Source organism: Amborella trichopoda, chromosome 10 (genome assembly GCF_054954075.1).
Source record: "Amborella trichopoda isolate Santa Cruz 75 chromosome 10, AtrichopodaSantaCruz75HAP2 v2.0, whole genome shotgun sequence".
Lineage (NCBI taxonomy): Eukaryota > Viridiplantae > Streptophyta > Magnoliopsida > Amborellales > Amborellaceae > Amborella > Amborella trichopoda.
In genome coordinates, this window is record NC_142345.1 from 41,409,807 (window position 1) to 41,433,377 (window position 23,571).

The 23,571-nt window shown below is 36.5% G+C and overlaps 2 non-coding genes across 5 annotated transcripts; one reads left to right on the forward strand and one right to left on the reverse strand.

The window, feature by feature from the left end:
- Positions 1–3,007: 3,007 nt before the first annotated feature.
- On the forward strand, positions 3,008–6,980 carry LOC18433928 (uncharacterized). 4 transcript variants are annotated; one of them, XR_016042150.1, is made up of 3 exons: positions 3,008–3,716; positions 4,435–5,978; positions 6,604–6,980. It is a non-coding gene; the product is annotated as an uncharacterized LOC18433928 (transcript). The 4 variants fall into 4 exon arrangements; XR_016042152.1 differs by having other exon boundaries at positions 4,495–5,978; XR_016042149.1 differs by lacking the exon at positions 6,604–6,980 and having other exon boundaries at positions 4,435–6,153.
- Positions 6,981–19,655: 12,675 nt separating this feature from the next.
- On the reverse strand, positions 19,656–22,983 carry LOC18433926 (uncharacterized). The gene is made up of 3 exons (XR_016043455.1): positions 22,428–22,983; positions 20,264–20,719; positions 19,656–20,141 (listed from the first exon to the last, which is right to left on the reverse strand). It is a non-coding gene; the product is annotated as an uncharacterized LOC18433926 (transcript).
- Positions 22,984–23,571: the final 588 nt, after the last annotated feature.

Genomic DNA, 23,571 nt, shown 5'->3' on the forward strand with positions numbered 1-23,571 from the left:
AAACTTTATGAAAACTTGAAAATTTATGTTTAATCTCAATTACAAAATCTAAAATCTAAAAGTAGGTCTTGGTCGCTCTCAAGATCTCTTCTTCACAGTGATTTAAGTATAGAATAGAAATGGCTATCTTCCTGCATGGTGGTTTAGGTTTAAAATAGAGATGAATATAGTGGTTTAGCTTTAGAATAGAGATGAGAGATTGCTAGTGTCATTTGGGAGAGCGATTCAAAAAGAGTTTGCTCAATGGGGTTTGGTCGATTATTAAAAAAGTAATTATATTTTTCAAAATTTGTGATGTAATTTTTATTGGTACAAGGGATTTCTACTCACTACGCTTGTGGATGTAGCCGTTTTGGAATGAACCACATAAATCCTTATGTTCTTGTGGCGTGCGTATTTTATGTTATATATATATATATCGTATTGTGACTCGTATTCTCAACTGTTTTGTTTTTAGTTGGATAAGTACACGTTTTAGGTAGAATCCAAGTTCTACGAAATCTTGTTTCTGTGTTTAAGAAGGTTCTTAAGTCATAACATGTGGTATCAAAGCTATGGTTCAGTGCAAGGCTAGTATTTGTACGTACGGTTGAAGAAAAACACATGACACAGCATGCAAGTGATTTATTTGAAGTGGAGAAATATGATTGCAAACACAATCTTTCCAATAAGAATGATGAATGAATTTATTGGTAAAAAAATCAACCAATTACAAAGCTATCCAATGGATGTTGGCATGGTGAGTAGGTGCTTTTGATATTAAGGAGGTGGAGATTGTTGGATATGGTGATATCTAAAATCACCAAAAAAAAAAAAAAATCTCATATTATGTGGGATTATGATTGATATTGATAAATTTATTAAATAAAACAGAAATTAAAAAAGATTAGGACTCTTAGGTAAATCTCCTCATTTTTTTAGATGTGTGACATTTATGGCAAGTTTCATATTTAGTGCGGATCTCTTATATATGAGATGAGAGAGGAAAGAATAGGTGTACCCTATCGGGGACAACATACGAAAAATGTTGCTTCCTCTAGAGAGATAGGTAGGGGCCTCTTCCTCTAGAGAGATAGGTAGGGGCCTCCTGTGCATGAGAGACAATGTCTCCTATTAGAAAGAAGAAAGCTTTCTATGGAGAGAAACATTGTGATGGTACTTCCTGTAAACTAAAAGGTTGATTTATTATAGAGGAGTGTTTCCTATAGAGATTTTGGGTGGTTTTTTCTTTTAATAAGAGATAGTATTGGTTGCTATAAGGGTTTCATCTTGGACAGTGGTTCAACTGTGGAATAGAGATGGATATCTTCTTATGTAGTTGTTTAACTGTGGAATAGAGATAGGCGATCGGTGGGTGGTGCCGATTGGAAGAGCGTTTCTAAAAAGATTCGCTCGATTGAGTTTGGTCAATTATTAAAGAAGTAACTATGTGTTGCAAAGGGTTTGGTTAATTATTAAAGAAATAACTCTATGTCCTAAAGGGCTTGGACAATTATTAAAGAAGTAACTATTTGTTCCAAAATTTGTGATGTAATTTTTATAGGTATAAAGAATTTGTACTTGCCATGCCTATCGATATAGCCATTTTGGAGTAACCACGTAAATCTTTGTGTTCTTATGACGCGCATATTTTATATATATAACTCGTATTATGGCTCGTATTCTCGGTTATTTAGTTTCTAACTGGATAAATACACGTTCATGGTGGAATCCAACTTTTAGGAATTCTTGTATCCTTGTCTAAGAGGGTTCTTAAATCTTAACAGTGGGAACAAAAACTTTAATTATCCTTTGATGGAATAGTTCAATAACCTTCCATCCAACGGTGGATGGAAAAATTGGAGGCTGTACATTTTCTAGACAATGCACTTTTTTAGCTAGGAAAATATTTTGATTTGATAGGGTTGCTGCCCTATTAAGATAAGTAAAATTTCGCCTCAAAACTCACCAAAAAATTGCAGTTTTTACTTGAAAAACCTTTAAATTGATAATCTCTACCTTGACCACTATGGTTTAAAAAATAAAATTTCAAACCTTAAAAGTAGTACATATTGTAACACATTATCTCAACAGTCTATTTTGCATTACAAATAAGTGCTAATAGAACTGCAAGATTTGTACGTTGGACTTAAGTCTTACAATCAATGTTGAAAATTAGTTTTAGCCCCATTGTAAAGATTTTTGATGCCCAAAATACTTTTTGGATAAAGATTCGAAGTAACGCCTTTCTTTGTTTTTATAAAGAGAAATTATATAAGGAGATTATTTTCTTTTAGTGCAAGATAATTACAATTAATCTTGACTATTGGATGTGAAATTGAAGTGCTATATTTTATTTTATGGACTAAACTTAAAAGTTCAAAAAAAAAAATTATCGAACTTTAAGTTATCAGATTTTATATTAAATAAAATTTGATAGCTTCTTGTATCCCGTCTAATTATATACAATCCCAATAAAAAGTATAGGCCATGTAGAAATGCATCTTTGAGACGGGGCACATGTGGCCTTAGGGTATTTTAGCCATTTCATCGCTAAATTTTTGAAAAATTCCGATGAGTCGGTGAGGGTCCAGTCATTACCGCACGTGCAAATCACACGGGTGAAATCCGTACTCCACACTTGCTCGAATGATTGGCCATCCGTGATTTATCACTGCTGGCCAATCGATGAGCGCAACGTGGGCAATCGAGAGCCACACGAATGCCAGAGCTTGGTAGCTCGTGGCCGACAAGGGGATATGCTGAAGAGATCCAACGGTTCATAACGGCACAGGTGTCTGCATCGACGGACGGCCTGCCTGCACTGCCGTACGGCTGGGCGTGTTTAGGTGGTGGCATCGGGTACCGAGAAGATGAGACGATGCACAAACATTACAATCTAGAGAGAGAAAGTAGAGAGAGAAGTTCCTTGTTTTCTTTGTGGCGGAGAGACTATTTGAAGTGAGAGAATTTGTAGAGAGAGAAAAACTAAATTTTATAAGAGGGAATGTTGCTCTTGTTTTGAGTTATTTTAAGATGAAATTCAAGTAAGAGAGGTGGGTTTCGGAAGTGAACACGTGAAGAGACGTTTAGAGAGAGAAGAATACGTTTTTAGAGAGAGAAAGAGGGAGCAAATGACCATCAGGATGAGAAGGCAATTATGGAGAGAGGGAGGGACTAGAAAAAAACTCAAGTCTAAGACCAAGAGTTCTTTCAGGGAGTCACGAGTTTGAGAAGATATTTAACACATAAAGGAAAATATCAAGAGAGAGAGAGAGATAGTGAGAGAGTTGTGTTTGAGTATTAAATTAATCAGAAAAGGGTTTGGAAGAGAGAGAGAGCGATATATGAAGGACCAGGACCAGGACCTGGACCAGAACCAGAACCAGAGAGTAGTTAAGTTCGTGGTCTGCGAGGACTGGCTTCTCTGTGTGTTTTTTTCTGAACATTTGTCGTGGATTGAGACAATGTGAGGGAGAGTGACCGTGTCCCGCCCGAAAATCCCAGATATCGCCGGAATTCGGCCTGAAAAATCTATTGAATGCCGGAAACTGCATATTCTGGGCTTTTCCTACCAAAAAAATTGCCAGAAGAAAGACTTAGATGCAATTCGAGGACAGAGCCCCCTGTCCTAAAAAATCTCGGCTCAAACGACTTGCAGAGATCAGTTTCAGAAGCGATCTTGGGGAAATTTCATGCTAAGTGAAATTTGGAAGACTCTTGCTACAAAATGTTAGGTAAAATTCCAATGCTTTTGTGATGTTAATGCTTGATAGATGTGCCTGCAATGGTGAATTTCTTGGAGCTTGATTGCCAAAATTGTTTTGGTAAAACGGCAAAAAACTAAAGTCCCTTAGATTTTGGCCGGGAAATTCTTGATAAGGTGCATTCTGCAGTCTTCATTCAAGAAAATCGCCTTATTAGTATTCTAACTTACACTCTGAGATTTTCACTCATACTGTCATTTTACGGGTTGGATCACTGTGTTTTAGGAATAGCAGTTGATATGAACTGCTATGTATAGGCATTATGCAATATTATCGTTAGATTCCAGCGCAATTCAGGTTTTCGTGCTTCATCATCAATGGATCCCGGCTAAATTCAGCCTGTTCCATCTCTCATGGTAAGATTCCGGAAAAAAAACAGATCTTCTCGCCAAGTGAGTGGACCAAGTTTGTGTTTTCCGGCCCTTCTGGTCCATCGACTGGTTCATAGCGTGATCGTGCTTTCTCTTGTGGCCTTTTGAGATTTCTACACAATCATTTGGGTACGGAATAAAATCAAAGGCTTACTATCAAATTTATGCCTTGACTGCTCAGATCACTGATTCTAGTTAGGTTTCACACCTTGATAGTTATTTTTGTGAGATTGTACTTCAACTTTTCATTGCCAGATCACTGATTTCAAACTTTTTTGGAGGTTATATCACTGGAAAAAATTTGAATTTCTGGCCAGGAATTTGAACTTTTCGGCAAGCACTCTGATATTCTGGCCACTACTGCGGCAACATTGCAGGATTTGAATTCTGTTAGACCACTGTCAAGTCTCCAGCTCTGAACTGTCTTGAAATTGTTTGAAATATCTGGATTTCTCGCCTGAAAAATCAGTCGCCATTTTCTAGGCCATATCCCTGAAGTTTCCCAGTTTGAGTCCATTCGTGGACACAAGAAAAGCACTGCAAGAGCCAAGCCAAATTAACAGAGAAGAGGAGTTCTACAGAAGCAAAATCGAGTTTGGATTTTCGGAAACAATAAAGCCGGAGTGGCTTGATCTGAATTCCACTGACCCCAAAGAAAGAAAACTGATAACGCGGAACAGGCTGGAATTTTGACAGAATCAAAAGGACTTTGCCGGAATTGTAAGGAATCAAAAAGATTTTGCCTGAATTTTGCAGCCACTTGTTCTCCCTGAGCTGCTATTTGCCCACGTAATTTCATTAAGCTGCCATTGTCGAGTCCACATTGCAACTTAGCTTCCGTTTTTGGGACGGCTGAGAAGCTCTGATTCTCCTGCCATTGTTATAATAAGTTGTAGGATTTCATATTAAGCAACAATTTCCCCATCCTTGCTACCAGTCAAGATTAAGCTACCATTTTCTGGCAATCGCTGAACTTCTAGTTACCAGCATTTTCACCTAAGCTGAAACTCAGCAGATTTAGAAATCAGTAATAATGCAAGACCCGGGAACCGACCCATTGGTGCCGGCCCAGCTTCGGGCATCAGCTGCTGCGTCCTGCAGCCGACTCCTGACTCACAACCGGCGGCTCCGCCCACACCCTACCCAATCGCTAAAATGCCCCCGTTGCGACTCCACCAATACGAAGTTTTGCTACTACAACAATTATAACCTCTGCCAGCCACGCCACTTCTGCAAGTCGTGCCGCCGCTACTGGACCAAGGGCGGCGTCCTCCGTAACGTCCCAGTCGGCGGCGGTTGCCGTAAGAACAAGCGCTCGTCCTCATCGTCCCAAGCTGCCAAGCCGAGCCGCCAACCTGCTCCTCCGCCGACCGCTGCCTCTGCTGCTTTATCTTCATCCAGCGAGAGCTCGTCCATCACGGGAACCGAGCCAACCATCGGCTCAGCTCAAACTGCCGGTCAAGCTGGAGCGGAGCAGTACTTCAACTTTCCGGCAGCCGCCCCAACCGAAATATTGGACACTTCGGCCGAAATGATGAATTTCGGGGGGTTTTTGCCGGAATCCGGGAGCTTTACGAGCTTGATAACCGGGGGACCAAGCTCTGCTAACCCTGGCATGGGCTTCGGAATGACGGAGTTAGGGTTTCGTTTACAGGGGCAGCCAGAGATAGGAGGGGGTAATGGGGATTTGACGTCTAGGATGACGGCGTTTGACTGGCAAGGTAACGGAGAGCTGGACGTGGGAAACGGTGTTGAGCAGGGGTTTTGTTGGGGGCAGGGGCAGTGGGGGGACCATGATCAGCAGGGCTTCTTCTTCCCTTGATGACACGTGCCAGTGAACGGCACGTGTGAGTTTGCACGAGTATGTATAAATTTACCTTCTTTTTTTTTTTTTTTTGGTTATTTTAAATGTTTTTTTGGTTTTTTAGTTTTTTTAAAAATTTGCTTTGCATATAATTATGTTTTGGTTTATGGTGTTTTTGTGTGTTTGCAACTAACGCCGCTTTTGATGAAATGGATGAAAAGTTGGAGGGGTATATATGATTGTTTTTATATCCCTTTATTTGATTATGGAAAATACCTAAACACATGATAATTTGTGTAACTTGAATGCCATCTTTGCCATGATTTTTATTTATTTTTCCTTTAATCTTTTGTCACACCTCATTCTATGTCTCACTTGCGATGTGTAAGGTTCACAATTAAAGAATAAAAAAAATGGACGATAACTTTGCTATCCGTGCTATTGCCGAGAATTAGTGATCGGAATTTCATCCCTTTTACCGAATCTAAATAGTTGGAAAAAGACTGTGAGGATGATGAATTTTCTCTCTCTTGATCAATGAATTGGATTAGGGGATTTTTAGGAATTCAATGAAGGATTCTTCTTTTTTAGTTATGGCATCACATGTTGAGCCTCCATATGTTTAATCAGTGGTAGAAAATCTGACAAGACTTGGTGTCTGTGTATGTTTAAACAATGCTAGAAAATTTGGCGAGTGCCAGGGTTACTCCGACTCCGCAGGCTGATCTGGAACCAAAACCATGGGAACTGGGCAAGTCTTGGTTTTGAAAATGTTATTGTTAATTTCTTCAGGATCATGTGGAGGAGTTGAGCTGTGTAACTCTGCTCGGGACCTTTGGGCCATATTGCTGAACTTGATGAAATTTTCTGTGATTTTTCTAGATTATAAATTAAACTTTTTCCTTATTAGTGATAAGTGTATCATACACCAAGTGTATTATAGTATGCGAACCACCACAGGAACCTACCCTTTTTGGAAATTTCTCATTCCAATTTGTAATGAATCTTTGTCAGTATCAAAAAAAAATAAAAAATAAAATGTAATGAATCTTTGTTGAATTTGTGGAGATTTTGCCAGGAACTTATCAACTAGAATGAGTTTGTTGAAACCATTCTTAGCTTGAGAATTTTGTTATCTTACTATACATGTGGATTTAAAACTTCATTACCATGAAAATTTACAAAACAGCTTTCTTTGTATCCTTGCTTCTCATTGAGAGTGGCAAAACTGCTTTCTTCTATTGTTTTTTCTGGCAATTGACAGAAACCTGCTGTTTTCTGCGTTTTGCTGATAACCAGTGTTTCATTCCAAAAGTTGCACCTGTGAATGGTGGCCAAGGCATGGGATCTTTTCCAATGCAAATTTAAGGAGTTGTTGGCTCCGGCGTGAAGGCAACTTGGTTTTGGATTGAAACTCTAGGTTTTTTATTTTTGGTAACATTAAATTTCATTTTAGATAAAGGGAAAATTTCTCCATATTTCTTAATTTTAGGTTTCATTTCTTGATGAATCCAAAATTTTAATAAATATCTTAAGAAAATTGCTAACCCCCCAAGATGGACTTTTTACCTACTCTACACCCCACCTAACTTTTCATTGCAACTCCTCCAAAAAATGATGTTTTCTAGTTAATACCCCTACACCAGCATTGTTTTGGATGAAAATACTTTTTATTTTTGTTGGAGACGGCGGTGAGGCATTTTGGATAGGCGGTCAGGCACTTGAAGTTTACGGTTTTGCATTTTGAAGGGCCGTCGGGCGTTTTGATATGGTGATGCGTCATTTTGTAAGGGCATTCTGTCGTTTTGAAGTACCCATTGTACAAATGTAATTTTCTTTTTATTGGGATACGAAAATGATTTGTTTTGTGAAAAGAGGGTATTATCGTAAAAAAAAAGTAACTTTTGGTATATTAGCCAGAAAACATCATCTCGTAGGAGAGTTGTTAGTAAAAGTTGGGTGTGTGTAAAGTGAGTAAAAAGTCTATCTTGGGGTTTTGGCAATTTTCCAAATATTTTTTAATTAACCTAAACAAATGTGAAAAATACAAAGTTCTTTCTAAACTCAATCTTTTCTCTCCTTTTATTGATATATTCTAAATTTCTCTCTCTCACTCTCTCTCCTTTCGCTTCTTGCATATTTTTTACTCTCTGTCCTCGTGTTTTTTCGAACATCTCTCTTTTCGCCTGGTAACCTCTCACCTCCATTAAACTTTTCTCTTTCTCTAGAAGTTTGAGATGATGACTTTTAGAAAAGATATATCTTTTTAGATTTGTTTGGCCTAAAAAAACATATTTAAATTAGCTAAGGGGTTAGAAGAAATAAAATCTATAATTTTATGCCTCAAGATATCTTTTAAAACTTCAGGTCTATTGTGAAATAAAATCTAAAAATAGAAAGTATGGAGATATTTTCCCTCGGAAAAATGTTGTTTGAATAGGGTCTCATTGAAACCCTAGCTTAATATTATCTTTGGTTGCACTCAATTGTAAAACATGGGTTTTGCATAATAGTATCTATTCTCAAATTATAAAGGTTGTCATTTTTTGCTTTTCATTTTTATGATCTCATTTTATTAGTTTCAAGTTTTAAGGGCAAGTATTTTTCACTTTATGTTTTATGGAGATCTATTTAAATTATTGTTTATTTTTTTCTTTTTCTTTGAAGATTTAATTATTATTATTATTTGAAGATCTAGTTTGCCCTAACAATCGATTGGTAATGAAATTGGAGCCCAACCTCATGATATAAAACATAAGCTAATAACAAATGACAAAAGCTAAAATCAAAACATAAACCCAACGATTAAAATTAGGTAGAACATAAACTAATAATAAAAGCTACAAACATCACATTGTTCGAAATAAAATAAAAGTAACAGCGTGTCCAAAATGGCAACTGCTGATCATGTTCTTTAAGAGGCAGAGATTTGCTTCAATTGTTCATCCCTTCACGTCTCAATCATTGCAAAAATAATACCAGTATTGGTCTTTATCTAGATACTATTTTACATTTGATCCAAAAAGATCACAATTACTTATAACTGTCTAATATTTGAAATCTGATGGCTTAGGTATATCACAAGGTTTTGAATTTTGAGCTTGATCAATAGATTAAATGTAGCCAACCAATTTCACATCTAATGGTCAAGATTAATTTTGATCACCTTGTACCACAAGTAAATATTCTCATATACTTTTCCCTTTAGCCAAGTGGAATCAAATGCTTCGGAGAAGATATTCGAGGTTCGAAATCTTTATAAGCTCATTGTACACTCTCTTTAGCAGCAGATATTTTATCCTGCTGAAATGATTGAACTGCCTCTCCAACTTTCTTACATAGACGGTGTTCCGGATCTCTTCACTCTTTCTCAGATCTTAATTTCAACCACTACTACGCCATCAACATCTGCACTTTCTACATCAATGCCAAACAATGGTTCTTCAAGATTTTTGTTGCTCAAATCAAGTGGTGGGTTGATGTCTGCTTCTGCAAATGTTCTTTGTCCGCTACCCTTTGGTCAAATCATCACCACATTAATTCAATCAATCAAATATTGCATGCTGTAACAAATTAAAATGAAATCTAGATATGAAAATAGGAAAATTGTTTCATGCTGGTTGGATAGCATTTCTACATATGCGGTCCAGATTGTATAAAGCATTCATGTTAAAGATGGATGCAAGTAGGTGTTCTATCTGAAAACAATGGAAACTAACAGTCCAAATGTTTTCTTACTAGAATTATTATTTTTAGTTTTTAAAATTTGTTTATTTTTTCATATTCATGATCTCCATATTAGAGATTACATGTCTTCAAAAATTAAGTCTTAAAATCCATCTCAAAAATAGATTTATTAAGAGGCCTGCATTTTTACAAATGCGGCCTAGGCGAAACGGGTGCACCAGCAAATGCTTCTCGCATAAAATATCCTCAACAAGGAATATCTAGAGTGATTCATTGATCCCATCCGAATCTGCTTTGATTAGTCGAGTCCTTTGCAACTAAGTGTGTCTCTTTGTTACTCTTCTATTGGACTATTTGTTGTGTTGGATCTCACAAGCTTTACCGTCCATATCTCCTGAGATATTAGGTGGTTTAGTCCAGAAAAATGACCGATCAAGGGTAACAAGTTACCTTCTTCTTCTTACTAAATCATATTTATTTATCAATCTAAAAAAATTTGTATACAACGAAGAACAATTGTTTCATACCGGGTTGGACCGTGTTTCTACATTATGTGGTCCAAAGGTATAGAACATCTATTTTAAAGATGGATGCAAATAGGTGGCCATCTAAAAACAATTGTAACTAATGATCATGTTTTTTTAATATAATTCTTGTTTCTAGTTTTTAATTTTAATTTTATTTTTTTTCATATTCATGATCTCCATGTTAAAGATTATATATTAACTGAAAATTAGGATCAAATTGTATTTATTGCCAAGCCCTCATTTCTAGAATATGTGGTTTGGACGCATGCTAACCGCATCTTACAATGAAACCATCTGGCTGCATGCTAATCGCGTCTTACAATTAAACCATTTACTTTTGATTCAAGGACGTCACAATCATCATTAACAATTAGATTTAAAATTGGGTAGTTGTGGATGTGCTATTGGTAAAGTACAAAATCCAAAATAAAATTTCTCGAATGTTACTGCACATTTTCATCTATTAAATTTTACATCCAATGGATAAAAATGATTGTGAACTCTTTATATAAAAAACTAAATAATCTCATAGTATACAATTCCATCTAAAAAATATGGTACTCCATTAGTGAGACTGACTTGGACTCGGTCGTTGAGTTGCCGCAAATTGTATATAATGTGTACAACTCGGAGTTTAGGTGTGTCACAAAGTTTGAAATTTTTTTTTTTGAATTTTGAGCTTAGTCAATGAAATAAATTCAAGCACTTAATTTCACCTCTAATGGTCAAAGATTAGTTGTCACCATCTCATATGCTTTCCCAGAACAATTCAGAAGAAAACAAAAATTTGTAAAATCTCTCTCCCCTTCTCTCTCTCTCTCACCCCAAGTTAAAATAATAATAATAATAATAATAAAGTTTATATAGAGCCGATGCTCTAAACAATCAAATTAGAGCTTACTTCAAAAATTTCACTAGAAGAAATTGTTTTGATGTCCAAATATCCTTAAATTGATCATCTTGACATCACGATGCATGGACATGACAAAAAAATGGATTTCAAGTTTTGGAAATAGTGCATCTTCTATCACATTTTTGGACCGTCAATTTTTAAGATTTTCAAGTTTTCATAGACATACTCGATCTATATTATTTTTTAAGCTTTAAATTTTATAATTAAAGATGAAAATATATTTTAATGCCATCACAAAGATTTCCAGTATTGAAGCGACATTTCTCGACATTATTTGAAAGTGCAGTTTATTTTGATGGTACAGAGCTGTGGCTCTATACAAACCGTATCCATAAAAAAAAAAAAAAAAATAGTATACATTATATAACCCATCAATTCCTTACATCAAACATTGAATGCAACTGCTTTTGGGTTGCCCCAGTCCCCTTAAATAAAAGATCCTCAAACCCCAAATTTTCTATTGACAAACCCCCTGTTGTAGCGAGTGAAGCTGACAAAAATTGGGGGACTGTGTGTGAGAGAGAGAGAGAGAGAGAACGGGTAGAGCTTTGTGTTGCAGGGTTCTGGCATTGAGAGAAAGAACATATGTTTTGTAAGGTGGTTCTATTTAGAGGAGAGAGGAAGCTCCGTGCTGGTAGCTTTAGTATATAAATTTTGTTGCCCAAGACCTTTTCTTTCCAAACATTGGTTTATTTGAAACCCATGTCTTAAAACCTATCACAGTGATGGATCGTTCGCCTACAAATCTGTGTTGGATCGCTAGATTGAAGATTCAAATCGGGTTTGGCTGGATCAGAAATGAGTTTTTAAATCGTTTGAAACCTTAAAATGTGACGAAATGAGTCATTGCTAAAGAAGTTCTGAGGGAAGAAATGGATCCAAAATTTCACGAGTTCACAATTTTGATCAACACGGTCATGAATCCAGAAAAGAACTTTGAATATTAAAAATTATTCCATGAACTTTTCTTTTTGAACATTCTTCCTAGTTCCTTGCATATAATCAGAGGCATATTATTTTCCATGGTGCAATAACATTGATCAAAACTAAAAGAGCAATCTAGATAACGTAGCATCTGCTCGAGAGGTGGTCAAAAGTTTCCCTTTTTAATTTTTATTTTCTTAAAGTCGTGTCATTTTAGGGTTTTGCTCAAAATATCCATAAATAAATATCCACGTGATGAGATCGAAGAAGTTATCGGTCGCTGCCACATAAATGGGGCTGGCAATGGGCCGTCGTCCAAGCCCAAAAGTGGTCTCTATAGAGTTAGCCTGAGCCCTGCTGCTCGGCGTGTACAAGGCAAATGCACTCAAAAGGACAAAATGGATAAAAAATAAAAAGCCGGACAATCCTTGGCCATATTTTGTAGCGCAATGGTGAAGGAGAGTTGCTCAGCCCATTACAAGGAAAATTGTTTCATGCCTCTAGAAAGCCTAAACCATCCATTTTAAAAACAATGAAAACTAACGGTTCATACGTTTTCTTATTAAAATTATTATTTTTATTTTTTAAAATTTATTTATTTTTTCATATTCATGATCTCCATGCTAGAGATTACATATCCTAGAAATTAAGTCTTAAAATCCATCTCAAAAATAGATTTATCAAACACTTGGTTTAATATCTTGTTGGCTCTTGTCCCACACCTTTTATTACTCTCTCTCTCTCTATCTCTCTAGGGCCTTACCCTTGGATTTTAGCTCAGTCCCCCCTTTGTCCTCTCGTTGCATTTTTTTATCTTTCCTCTGTCCTTTTATCTCACTTCTGTTTCTTCACTCTTGTGAACTCTCTCCATCCCTCCATTTTAGCCCTTTTCAGGGTTCAAAATATTATTGAGTTTTTTCCAGCCATAAAGTTGATAACAATGCTAAAAATAAATTTGTTTAGTTGGACAGGAACTCCACAATTTGGATCGAGAATCCTCGGAGTTAATTCCATTCTTCTTAAATATTCGCAATACCTGGCTCATTTTTTTAAATTTTTTTTAGTTTTTAAATTTTTAATTCTTATTTATGAGTGGGATTGCCGATCCAGGCCAATTTTTTAGAAAGGCAATCCAGGCCATCAACCTTTGGTTTTGGTTTCTATCTTCTGCACTCTTATCCTCTCTCTCTTGATATCTGTGTTTGCCTTCTGTCATGCCCTCCTCTCTCTCTTGTGCTGACCTCATAACTGTCTCGTTGCTTGTGTTGTTCTTTGAGAAAATACGACCTCAAACTCTCGATGAAAGCCTCAATGTTAGTAATGATCATGTGCATCTAAACAAGAGAAATTTACGTTTATTTCTCCTTATAAAATATCCATATTTATAGATGTTTTCAAGTTCTATATTGAGTTATTTATAAAGAGGTCATTTATCTTTTATATATGGAGGATACAATTATTTTTATTATTATTTTATGAAAATTACTTCCCTTTAAAGTCAAGAGCCTTTTTTTAAAAGTCATCAAGTCAAGTCAAGAGATTCGAAGTGATAACCACATTTTTGACTTAGGATCTTCAAGGTCAGAATTTGAGATATGAAGTTTACTTTGGAGCTTGAAATTCCTTAGTCAAGGTACAAAATTCTTCATGGTTTCGATCTGAAGTCGTCACTTCAAACTTATAAGATCCAAAATAGGGGCATTTTGAAAAAAGAAAAATAGAAAAAAGAAAAAATCAGAGTAAACTAGAAAATTCTCATTGGGAAATTGTAGTTATGGAGGCATAAGCGTAAATTTTTCACTAACAAACATGTGACGTCATCGTATATACTAGTAAGTAGTCAGTGAGTTGCACAATACATCGGAGAATCTCATCTAATAGAATAAGTTTTTCAAAATAAAATCTATCTATATATAGTATTACATAAAGTAATAAAGATATGCATTTGGAGTATGATATCGTACTTTTTATGCCTTGAAGAATAATAATTTAGTAGTGTGACTTAATGGTGTTTATAAATATTGAATAAGCTATTTTACTCACAAACTATCGTTGTAGTTGTAATTTAAATAGTGAAATAATAATGTATTATGAAAATTCTATATTATAAACAATGGTAAAATACTTTAAAAATTTGCCATTGAAATATAAAAAGAGACTAATAAAAAAAAAGTACATCCCATATCTCTCCCATTTATTTGTAAGTAATCACATGCAGGGTTTTGAGACTCTGAGGAACCAGCCATCGCCATCGCCATCACTATCGTATCTCCAGCCACCACCACTGCCAAGCCAAGGCCACTGACCTTCCTCTGGCATAGCTTCGATGTCTAGAAAGTCGTCTGCTCCGTGACCAGCAAGCCCTCTGCTACGCCAACCGGCAAGCGCTCTGCTCCTGCGACCGGCAAGCCCTCTGCTCCGGTGACCTCAAGCTCAATCCCACAACTTGTTCTTTTCTCGTGGTTTTCCTTTGTTTGGTTTCTTCACTCGTGGTTTTCCTTTGTTTGGTTTCTTCACCCCCTCATTTTGGTTTGTCTTTCTTTTCTTTCTTACTTTTTGTATTTTCTTCTTAACGTTTCTTAAATTTTTTTTCTTTCTGTCTTTTAATTATTTTCTCTCTCTTCCGTTCCCTCCTCTTTTCCCTCCTAGATCTAGTGCTCTTGGCTGCTTCCTCCATTTTGTTGTCTTTCCCCCTCTGATTTTTGTCTTTAGCCTCTTATTTCTTTGCTCTCTTTCCCTCTTACTTCTCTTTTCTTTTGCTCTTACTTGGTTTTGGTTTTAGTTTTATTGTTAATTTTTTGTTTTGAGCTTTTTGGTTCATCTTTTGTTTTGTTTTTAGCTACATTGTTATTTCTTCTGTTTTGAGATTTTTGGCTTAGTTTTTTTTTTTTTTTTGTAGTTTTCTCTGGTTTGTTTTTTTGGGAAAGGTTTTTATACTTCCCTTCTAGCATAGAAGATCTATGCTTCCCCTACCATCCAGCCGTCCAATTTTGATCAAGAGAGTCACTCACCGTTTGATCTTAGATCTGACGTCTCAAAGTATTTTAGTTTTAGGTTTTTTTTTACAAATTTTATGAATATGAAATTTGGTACGTGTTATCTTCTCATTAGAACGCACCTATAAAAAATATTAAAAATGATTTTTTGATAAAATATAATAACCAAAATACCACGTGAAACTTTCAAAGGAATTTTAATCATTTTATTGGAAGTGTTTTGTTTTATATTTTTAGCTAGTGCGAGTTTAATAGGGGATTGGACATCCAAAATTTGGTGTGAAAATAGTTTATATAAAAAATTTAAATAAAATAGTGTAGAGATGTGACATTATTATTGAAACAATCTTAACCCTCCATTCAGAATAGACGGTTGGATAAAGAGAAGTATATAAGTTTTATGCTGTAAGGGAAGCATAAAAAGCTTGCCTTTGTTTCTTACTGTATTCTTTGTTAATTGTTTCTTTTTTAAATCTCCTTTGGCTATAACTCTTTCCTTCGATCTCCTTTGCCTATAACTCTTTCTTTCGTCATTTGTTGTATCTCAGTAGCTTCCTCATTCTTCAGGGAGAAAGAGAGTCTTGAGGGTGTGTATGGTAACTCACCCCCTCCCCACCCTTCTCACCCTCATTTCTTTTCTTTTCATTTCTTCTCTCCATCTCGTTTCATCCGAGATCCATCTTCATTTCCATCCACCATCTCTTCCTGAACTTTTATTTCTACTAGGATAGTTTAACACCTAAGATGTGGTTGACTTGAAATTTGCCACTATTAGGTCTTTGAGGTTATGCCAAAGATGGGGTGGGTCTATTATGACCTTGTTAAGCTCTGTCAAAGAGTTCTTGTTCCAGTTGGTTGCATGATCTTCTTACTTGTGGCCTTATACAATGTCCTAGTGGAGATCGCTGGATCCCTTCCGTCCACCAATTAGTCTTGGTTATTTGACTTTCCCCTTCTTTGTTCTCTCATCCCAACCAATTTCTCTCTTGCCATATCTTTTAAACCTTACTTCTCAGTCTACTGCTCCAACACCCTATCTTTTAAGGGAATTGTTTCTATATTTCTCTTGCTTCTATGCTTCTCCTGCAGCATAGAAGATCTATGCTTCCCTTACCATCCAGCCACCCCATTTTGATCAAGAGAGCCACTCACCGTTTGATCTTAGGTCCGACATCTCAAAGTATTTCATTTTTAGTTTTTTTTTTTATATTTTGTGAAGATAAAATTTGGTTTGTGTCATCTTTTCATTAGGGCGCACCTACAAAAAATATTAAAAATAAAATTTTAATAAAATATAATGACCAAAATACCTCTTAAAATTTTTAGGGGTATTTTGGTCCTTTTATTTTTTTGGATTTTTTTTTTTATACTTTTAGCTAGTGCGAGTTTAATAGAGGATTGGACGTCCAAAATTTTGTGTGAAAATAGTTCATATAAAAAAATTAAAAATAAAATAGTGTAGAGACGTGACATTGTGATTGGCGCAATCTTAGCCCTCCATTCAGAATGGAAGGTTGGATAAGGGGAAATATAAAAGTTTTATGCTGTAGGAGAAGCATAGAAAGCTTGCCCTTGTTTCTTATACTATATTCTTTGTTAATTGTTTCCTTTTTAGATCTCCTTTGCCTATAACTCCTTCCGCCTTAGATGAGCTCGTCTCTCTCTCCATGTTTTTTCTTCCTCTTTCGTTTCCGGAGTAGCTAATGTCTATTGGCTTTCTTTCCTTTATCGTTTGTTGTATCTCAGTAGCTTCCGCATTTTTCAGGGAGAGCGAGAGAGTTCCAAGGGTGTGTTTTGTGGGGGGTGACTCACCCCCTCTCCACCCTTCTCATCCTCATTTATTTTCCTTTCATTTCTTCTCTCCATCACGTTTCGTCCGAGATTCATTTTCATTTCCGTACACCATCTCTTCCTGGACTTCTATTTCCACTAGGATAGTTAACGCCTAAGATGGGGTTGACCTGAAATTTACCAGTATTAGGTTTTTGAGGTTTGCGCCTAAGATGAGGTGGGTCTATTATGACCTTCTTAAGCCCTGTCGAAGAGTTCTTGCTCCAGTTGGTTGCATGATCTTCTTACTTGTGGCTTATCCTAGTGGAGATCGCTGGAACCCTTCCATCCACCGATTAGTCTTGGTTATTTGACTTTTTCCTTTTTTGTTCTTTCCTCCCACCAATTTCTCTCTTGCCTTATCTTTTAAACTTTACTTCTCAATCTGCTGCTCCAACACCTTATCTTTTAAGGGACATGTTTCTATACTTCTCTTGCAACGTAGAAGATTTATGCTTCCGCTACCATCCAGCCGTCCCAATTTGATCAAGAGAGCCACTCACATTTTGATATGAGATCCAACGTCTCAAAGTATTTTATTTTTAGTTTTTTTATACAAATTGTATGAATATAAAATTTAGTATGTGCCATCTTCTCATTGGGGCGCACCTATAAAAAATATTAAACATAATTTTTTGATAAAATATAATGACCAAAATACCCCTTAAAACTTTCAGGGGTATTTTGATCATTTTATATTATTGGAAATATTTTTTTAATATTTTTTACTAGTACGAGTTTAATAGAAGATTAGACGTACAAAATTTGGTGTTAAAATAGTTTGTAGAAAACAATTAAAAATAAAATAGTGTAGAGACATGGCATTGTGATTGGGGCAATCTTAACCTTCCATTCAGAATGGACGGTTGGAAAAAGAAAAATACACAAGTTTTACGTTGTGGGGGAGAATAGAAAGCTTGCCCCTCTTTTAAACGCTACTTCACTAAAAAGGGCAACATTGCGTGTTTTTGCTATGGCAATATCAAATAATAGCTTAGCCTCTTAGGGCTAAGAGTATCGACATGCAGTATTAATCCAATAATCAAATCAACTTTCATATATTTCATAGTTTAGACCCTATATATAAGTAATAAATACCTTAGCAACTCATGTATATTTCATTGTTTAGACCTCGTATAATTTTAAATTTAGTAAGTTTTAAGACTTTTTTTCTTTTAAATAATCTAGAGGGTTTCATAAATTTAAGGTTTTTCAATTACTGGATTCACAATGTACTTCTAGGTTGTAAGGGATATAGTTACACATATAGATCTACAAGCTTTTGATAGGTTAGATGTTTGAATAATTGTAAAAGACACGTCGCAAAAATAAGGGTTCCCTTCTTGTTTGATATGCAATGACCTCAATGTTGGGAAGGGTTTCACCATTAATCCACCAAGTATGATGAGTGAACAGATTGCAAAATTTATTGTAATCAATAAATTCAAGAAAGAAGACCCTCCCCTATTAACTAGGTTAAAGAACCTGGGCTCTAAATGATCAAATTAGAGCCTACTTTCAAATAGTGTCGAGAAATGTGAGTTCAATATTGAAAATTAGCCTTAAAAATATATTTTCATATTTATTTATAAAGTTTAAAGCTTCAAAAATAGTGTAGATCGACATATCTATGAAAACTTGAAAATTTTGAAAATTGACAGTCCAAAAATGTATTACAAAATACATTATTTCCAAAACTTGCAATCCATTTTTTTCTCTTGTCTATACATCTTGATGTCGAGATGATCAATTTGAAGATACTTGAGCATCAAAACAACCCTCTTCTAGTGAAATTTTAGAGGTAGGTTCAAATTTGATTGTTTAAAGCCTCGGCTCTAGATAAACTTTTTCCAAGAAAGAATACTATCAACCGGTCAAGTAGCGCACCTATGATAGAGAAACCCTACTTAAGAAACAGGTTGGGTGGTGTAGTAGCACCCCTATACTTAGTTATCATGTTGTGTTTTCAATCCTGTTGACACCACCTGCCTACTAACACCTTCAAAATAGCTAACTCCCTAACCAAAAAAAAAACTACATGTGAGACTTAGACATGTGTGGCAATTACGTCATTGGGAAAGTCGTATTATGAAATTTGGATTGTGCATAGTTGGGAGATTCGGATTGAGTGAGAGAGAGAAGAGACAGTTAAGAGAGAAAGTGGGAATTAAGGAGTGAGAAATGGAGAGAGAAGAGATGGAATCTAGTTTGGAAAAGCCATGTCTTCAGGGCTTTAATCCTGAGAAAAGGAAGCAATGGTTCAATAATTGGGAGCAACTATTCTAGAAGGGAGAGTTCATTTACAGGGTTTCATGATTAAAAACAGAGCCAACAGTTAGAAGAAGGGAGAGTTTATCTCTCGACTTTTTTATTCAACAAAAAAAAGGCAAATGCTTCAGTAGAGCATTAACCCCCCCGTAGAGACATAGAAGCTGGAGGCTGGACCTGAGAAGGTTCAAATGAACATATGGATTATGCTTTTCATTTTCATATCACTGTCACTTTAGTAATATACATGGAATTTTATTATACCTTCTCACTTGTGAAATCGGAGTTTTAAAAAATGGATCGGTTGGATGACAGGGATATGGAAAAGGATGACACATAAATCACAAATTGGTGATTCCAGGTCATTTGAAAATCGGACTACTCATCAAAACTGCATCCTTCAGTAATATTAGGAGGTGCGCCTTATTTTGATTGGTTATACCTTATATAAACCAAACTGCACCCTCCGCCGTAGCACCGAACTTGCTCAAGGTTATATTGCTTGTAAAACAACCTCTTGCGCACATTCAAATATAATGTTGTGGCACCTAGATCTGAGCAAGTAAGTCGAGGAACATTGGCAAACAGATTACTTGTGTAAGAGGCTCCATGCCCTAAGAATCCATCCACAATTGTCGATTACAAAACTGACAAGCCAAAACATTCATTTGCAAAACAATGAAAATATTGCAAGAACTATCCTAGATATCTCAACAATCCCCCAAGAGTCATGCCTCACATTTTAAGAAACCCCCCAAAAGATCTAATTACTGATAAAGACACAAGACCCTCATAGTTGCATAGGCTGGAAGAAGCAGTTGCAACCATGTTTATTCCCATTTTTCCCTCAACTGATGGGAGTGTCTAAAAGTATAGGTGAAGATCAAGCTTCCATTCAGTACATATCTCTCCACTAAAACATATAAGGCAAAAATCCATTCACCACTTGGGCCACATTGAAACTCCCTCTCATACTTTCTTTCTACCCCATTGTTTTTCATATGTTGATCCCATCTTATTTCTCCATAATTGGCTTGCTCAATCCAATACCCACAAGCCCTCCTTGTGCCCCATTCTCATCTGCAGTTTCAAACCACACAAAGCCATTGACATCATCATGCCTTTGATATGTTGAGTCCTTTTCCTTCAATAGACCTTCCCCTCTTCTGAAACTTGCATCAACAGCCACCACTCATTTTCCATGCCCTTTACAACTGTGAATTCCCTCCCATTGCTGCTCTAAACTCATCTTATAATACATGCTCTCTCCCAATTGATCTTTCTTCTCGTCGAGCCCACCCTTTTCCTTGATGAAGATAAAAGGGCGACACCATTCCCCCACAATAACACTTGGCAGTGTCTTCTGTGAGATCACAAAATTCATCGGAACAAGCTGAGCACGAAGAGAAACATTCATGCCTTGGGCACTATCCAATTTCGATGTACCACTCCTTCCTATGAAGGGATTGTCCGGGGTGGCCATCTGAAGCTGCGGATTTGGTTACTAATTGCTTGCAATGTCTTCCGTTAGGAATGATTTGCATATGTTGATAAATGTTATTGGGATCGAAAGGGCTTGGCTTCTTGTCTTTCACTACTCTGCAGCAGCAACAATGGGCTTTGTCTTCATGCCGAGAACATGTGCCCACCAACCTGCCAAATTTAATTTATTGTTTTGAGTCCTCCATAACCTTCTCAAGAAAGAAAACATTTGTAGAGAGAGTGCTTGAACACAAAATTATTTACCATTTAACTAGGAGCACGAAGAAGAAAAAGTTGGGACCATTGAACTGGCAATAACCTTTTAAAAGAAGCAAAGAAGGCTGTAGCAGTGCACTTAAATGGATAATAAGTTGTATAAAGGATTAAAAATAGTCATGCTACTGTAGTTGAGTTAGATCCCAATTCTATTTTGGGTAGTTGGCTGTGGAAATTGAGCTTGGGACACAGTTAAGGAGTGAGATCTCAATTTCTAGAAGGGAAATCCAAACGTTGAAATACAAGCAGTCGAAAAGGAAAAGAAGTGGATTCACTCATTCATTGTCAATGGGGTCTAGTGTTAAGAAAACAAGGCCTGAGGATGGGACTTGTTAGGGTCCCGAGCCTAGAGACATGGCCAAGTCCAAACCATAGTAACCAAGAGCCGGAGCGGCAGCGGGCGCGGGAGCGGCTCCGGGGTAGGGAATGAGAGCATGGGGTCGATGGCTGACTAAAGCTCTGGCTCTTAGGGAGCAGGCTCTGTTGAGGGTATCAAGAACAAAACCAGATCTCAGACAAAAAGAGGATCGCACTCCCATATGTAAAGGGATCACACTCCCATCTGGATTGGACCACACTCTCTACATAGTAATGTTCTAAACATGATCCCAACCCTATTACAGATGGATTCGCGTTCCCATAAAGCATTGCACCCCGTTCCCACTCTAATACAATCTCGATCCATTTTATTCTAGACCTTATTATCTAATATATAGACCTCATTATCTAATATATAGATGGATTAATTAAAATTCCATTAAATTTTATATGGAATCAAATCGTTCAATTCTTATTGAATTTTATTCTTGAAATGGTTCATGGTAGTAGTGTAATCTCATACATGGTCGCCACATGAACCAAAGAGAGAGAGAGAAAAAATCATCAATCATTTTTAGTTGCATAGCCATTTATAGGCTACATAGTCTTAAGATGAAGCCAGAGAGAGAGAGATATGAAACAATCATTTGATTCAGATCGAGAAAAATCTTCAAAAAGCAAACAAAAAAAGCACCGAAGCACCAAAAGGTTCTTCAAATTTATGTGAATTTTTTAACACAATAAAAAGTTGGCCCCCAAAAATCTAGAATCAAGGACCTGATTTAGGGAACGGGATCCACAAATCCAATGAACGAGCACTGTGATATGTAGGGATCAAGATCCCAGTGCTCATCGGATTGAGATCCTCAAGATCCCTGTGCTCATCGGATTGAGATCCCTAAATTAGGGGAGCGAGATCTTGCCAAAAAAAAAACATGTTCCAGTCGAGATCCTGGCTCTAGAGCGCCAGATATGGATTCCAAACCGGGAATGACCGCTTAATAGGGCGCTGTCAATAACTATGGTCCAAACAAGAGAATTAATAAAAATATTGAGAACAAGCCAGACTAGGGCCGTTCCCATGCATTTGGTTCCAAACTCGAGCTGAATCCAAGTAACTCAGGGATTTCCAATTCGGACTCTCCAAGTTCTCCATTACTCTAAGTTGTCATAATGGATTACAAATCACAAATTAATGAAACGAATATATATATATATATATATATAATATGTCTAAGAAGCAGCAAAACCGTTTCGACTCTATTTCCCAAGTTCAAATGCTTACCCCTCGTGCTTGCCGTCAACCATGACCACGTAGTATAGATTCGAAGACAAGGGCTGGCCAATAACCGGGATGAAAAATGCACGATCGACGTAAGTAATGATTGCAGTTCCTGATAGACTGTTTTGGTAACGTGAAGGCATTTGTTCTGTGGAAATGGGGGACCCTTAACACGCTTGTCCTTACATATTCCCCAACAAGAAGCACAGGAACTGGAACCGGAACTATCTTCTTCTTCTTGTAAGAGAAGGTAGCCGGAAAAAGGCCCTTCCGGTGGCTCCGAAATCAGGTCATTGACAATCTTCAGCATACCCTTGGTTGCAGCATGCAGGGACTGAGAAAGTGATCTTGTTGCGTACATGTTTCAGTGAAAAGGAAGGTGATTTTGAATCTTCTTTAGTTCCCTTCCCTTCTCTCTGATGCAAACAGAAGTGGTATGATTTGTTTATATGTGATCGTTGCATTGCGTGCTTGAATTGAGCATGGGCACCTGAGAAGAGAATTAAAAATAAAAAACATTCCCCGCATTGATCTTTTTGACTAGATCCGAAGAAAAATCAAGTTGCTATGAGTTAGGTATCAAACGCGCCCTATCTGCTTGAATTGATCACTAGGCGCGGGCCTGTCAGGCTCAGGTCTACCCATCGGGTCCTGGGTCTGGTCGAATCCATTTCTAACCTATGACTTTTTTTTTTTTGACCTTTTATATATCTTGCTATTCGACTCCTTATTTCTATAAAAAGGAAAAATGCACTGTTCAACCGCTTACATTCAACATGTTACTGGTTGGGACATCAAGATGGGGCTTAAGCCTTTTGAGAACAACGAGCAGGGTATACATAATTCCCACGTTAATTTGCATAAAATGCAAAAGAGGTCAACTCATTTTGATTATTTATTGATTTATTTTTTTATTATTTTCTTTTTGTCAAATACTCACCCCCCTTTAGAGGTATGATCCATGAAATAAGGATACCCAGCAAACCCTTTTTTGCATGTCCACAAAGTATCACTCCTCTGAACACTTTGAACTTAAAACACCTCTTAACAATGAGATTTATGTAAGCTTTATATATATATATATATATATATATATATATATATATATATATATATATAGAGAGAGAGAGAGAGAGAGATTTGTTAG